The sequence below is a fragment of the Nannospalax galili genome, unplaced genomic scaffold (genome assembly GCF_000622305.1).
Source record: "Nannospalax galili isolate Female #2095 unplaced genomic scaffold, S.galili_v1.0 scaffold559, whole genome shotgun sequence".
Lineage (NCBI taxonomy): Eukaryota > Metazoa > Chordata > Mammalia > Rodentia > Spalacidae > Nannospalax > Nannospalax galili.
The window spans coordinates 4,163,154-4,166,764 of record NW_008343479.1 but is presented as its reverse complement, the minus strand read 5'-3'; the positions used below and the strand labels follow the sequence as shown (position 1 = coordinate 4,166,764).

Here is a 3,611-nt window from a genome sequence, read left to right as displayed (position 1 = left end):
AATATTCTACAGGATTTCTTTCCCTAATGGATCATAGTTGATATCCCAGAGAGTTTCTTAGTCATTCCCATTATCTGCCATTTTGACTCATGTTCAATCAGGAATTATTTGTATTATGTCACAGTTGTAGGAAAATGTAAGGATAAAACTGGAAAATAATAATATCTTTTCCTTGAGTATCTTTCTTCATGTACTATTTTATTCTGTTTTGTAGGCAAAAATAATTGACATAATTTATCGAGAACATACCATTTGCCACCATTATGTCATTAAATCCTTATTTCTACACAATGAAGGGTAAATTATTATATTAATTTTATGGAAGGAAAAAAAAAGTTTAGCTAAAGTCAGTAGTCAATTTAGTAATAAACCCAGGGTTTTAAAAACATTTTTCTGACCTCAAATCTTATCGTTTTAATAACTATGTTATTTTTTTTGTCCCTCTAATTATCAAAATCATCTTAAAATATAGGTATGATCTAGGATTTGATCATGATGAGTTGGACATGGAATATGTTGAAGTCATGCAATGCTGGGATTTGCATGCCTGAGAGACCACAGCACAGTCCTTTAGCTAATCCGTATGCAACACTCCCCTTGTCTTCCTGGGGCTGTGGCAGTGGAAAGTCTGTTCAGCCTCTCTGAGCAAACTTGGCTCTCCTCATAGACAGCAGATAATAGGGTGAACTTCTACCACGTGGAGGGGTGCTGTCTTTGTGAACTGTCTCTTTGAAAACACCTGGGAAGAATCTTCAGCCATGTGAGGGGGCCAAAGAACAAGCTCCGGAAAGGAGCATAGTAGGACATAGGCACTATCAAGGGGAAAATGGAAGAATGGTCAGGAAGAGGAAGGATAACAAAGGAAGAGGGATAGAGGAAAGATTAAACATAATAAGGATTGAGCAGTGTGAAGAAGCAGCGAGAACGACCCCCAGACAGAACAAAGCCATGCTGCTGCAGCCCCAATTCCAACACCTGCTTCTCGTCCCTGTGTTGGTGTCCGTGTCCTGTGTGGTTGCCCCTCCTCCCCCCATACTCAAGAGAAAGGCTGAAGGGGATGGCAAAGGAGGTAAAGCCAAGGTGAAGGACGAGCCACAGAGAAGATCTGCAAGATTATCCACTAAACCTTCTCCTCCAAAACTAGACCCAATCCTAAGAAGGCACCTGTAAAGAAGAGAGAGAAGGTACTGTGTTGGATAGCTTTAGTGTCAACGTGACACACCCGGGATACAGGAGCCTCAATTGGGGAATTTCCTTCATTGGACTGGCCTGTGCCTATGTTCATGGGGCACCTTCTTGATTGCTGAGTGATGTGGGAGGGCGAGCCCACTGTGGGTGGTGTCATCCCTGGGCAGGTGGGCCTGTGTTGCTTAAGAAAGCAGGCTGAGTGGGGGTGGTGGTCAGGGGAGCAAGCCCTTAACCAGCCTTCCTCCATGGCTTATGCTCTAGCTCCTCTGCTTCCAGGTTCCTGCCCTGAGTTCCTACCTTGGGCTCCTGGATGAACTGTGACCCGGGAGATGTAAGCTAAAAAAACCCTTTCCTCCCCAAGTTGTTATTGGTCAGAGTGTTTTGTCACAGCAATGGAGAAACAAACTAGGACAGTTCTCAAAGGGAAAAAGGGAAAAGCTGATTCTGGGAAGGATGGGACTAATCCTGCAGAAAATGGAGATGCCAAAGCAGACCAGGCACAGAAGGCTGAAGGTGCTGGAGATGCTAAGTGAAGCTGTGTGCTTTTGGTATCTGTGCACTTCTGGTGACTGTACAATTTGAAATATTATTTTTTAATCAAATTTTATGAAGATGCAGAATTTTGTTTTCCTTTTTTTTTTTTTAAAGCTATGTTGTTAGCACACAGAACACTTCATTGTGTGTGTGTGGGGGGGAGGGCTGTGTAACTAACAAAATGTCTCCCAAACTGGATTGATGTGGGTAAAACACCTTTCCCTGCTAGTTTTTGAAGGACTTCTCTTGGCTCCTGGAAGGGTATTTCCTGATGCTGGTACACATGGCCACCTTGGCACATAATGCCTTGCGGCATGGGAAAATTCAAATTAATTTTTATATCCTTCTCACCCTCCACCTTCAAATCAACATAGACTTAATGCCCTTAAAACCAGAGACCTTTTGGGACCTGACCCCCTAAATTGGTTTTGCCAGTACCGCTGGGCAATCTGGACTTCACAGGGACATCATTGGGACAGTTCCTCAGAAGAGCAGTGGTTCCTTTTTCTAAAAGACTGTGGATCTTCAGATTGATAATTCTGCATGTTCATTCCATCTCCTGAAAGTTAGGCTCAGTTTGTGAAAACTTGTTAAACAACATGCCTAATGTGAAATGTCAACCCTCACTCTAAACTTTCCCCATTCAGAGCATCAGATGAAGATTTCACTAGATTTGATAGTGGCTTTCTGATTTTGGTAGTCCGTACAAGAAGGGAGTTTGAAAGTTCTTGTATACCATTAATGATTGTCTACCCATGTCCTGCCTGAAATACCATGACTGTTTATGAAAAGTATCTTTAATAAAGCTGGATACAGCTTGGCTTGGAAAAATAATAATGATGATGATAATAATAATAATGTCTAAAAAATCATAGGGAAATATATAATTTTATAAGCTTCTATCTATCTATCATCCATCTTTCTGTTTATATATCTATCTATCATCTATCTATCATCTATCTATCTATCTATCTATCTATCTATCTATCTATCTATCTATCTATCTATCTATCTATCTATCTATCTATCTATCTATCTATCTATCTATCTATCTATCTATCTATCTATCTATCTATCTATCTATCTATCTATCTATCTATCTATCTATCTATCTATCTATCTATCTATCTATCTATCTATCTATCTATCTATCTATCTATCTATCTATCTATCTATCTATCTATCTATCTATCTATCTATCTATCTATCTATCTATCTATCTATCTATCTATCTCATTCCGGAGGACTAGCTGTTATAGGATTAGAAGGTGCTGTGCTGTGGTCACTCTTCTGCTCATTGCGGCCCTGAGGCAGCTCTTCTGCCCCACTGGTGCTGGGGCCACTCTTCTGCTTGCTGCCCACTGCCTCCGATTGTCGCTACTTCTGCCTGCCCAGACCCCAGGGCTGGTGAGGAAACTGTGTCAGCTGGGCTGCATTCAGACACAGGACACCAGGTTCATCGACGCAGAGCCAGTTTATTGCAGAAGGGCACAAGCTTATGTAGGGGTGGGGTCCAATCAAGAAGTTACAACTCAGATCTTTGGCAGGGCTGTGTCCTATCATGACATCATAAGCCAGACACCTCATTAGCATAATGGGTTTCAGGTTACTCAGGTTCCGGTTTCTTTATAGGGCCTGGTTTGTTGGGAACCACGTGACCCAGGCTGTCTAAGTGTTGCAATTTGGGATCTCAAGGGTGGTGATTAGGGAGTGGTGAGCTCTAGGCATCAGTCTCATCATCTGCCAATGGGAACAAATGTCACAAGGTGTTTCTTGTGGTTCCAGCGGTAGGGCTGTTGCCTCAGGTCTGCTGTATGGCTGTCAATAAGACTTTCACCCTAGGCTCAAGCCTGTCTCCCACACCAGGGCACAGCTGTGGTTGGCAGTGA

At 42.3% G+C, this 3,611-nt stretch overlaps 1 pseudogene; it reads left to right on the top strand.

Moving 5' to 3' along the window:
* The first annotated feature begins 834 nt into the window (after positions 1-834).
* Positions 835-1,721, top strand: LOC103739351 (annotated as a pseudogene).
* The last annotated feature ends 1,890 nt before the right edge of the window (positions 1,722-3,611 follow it).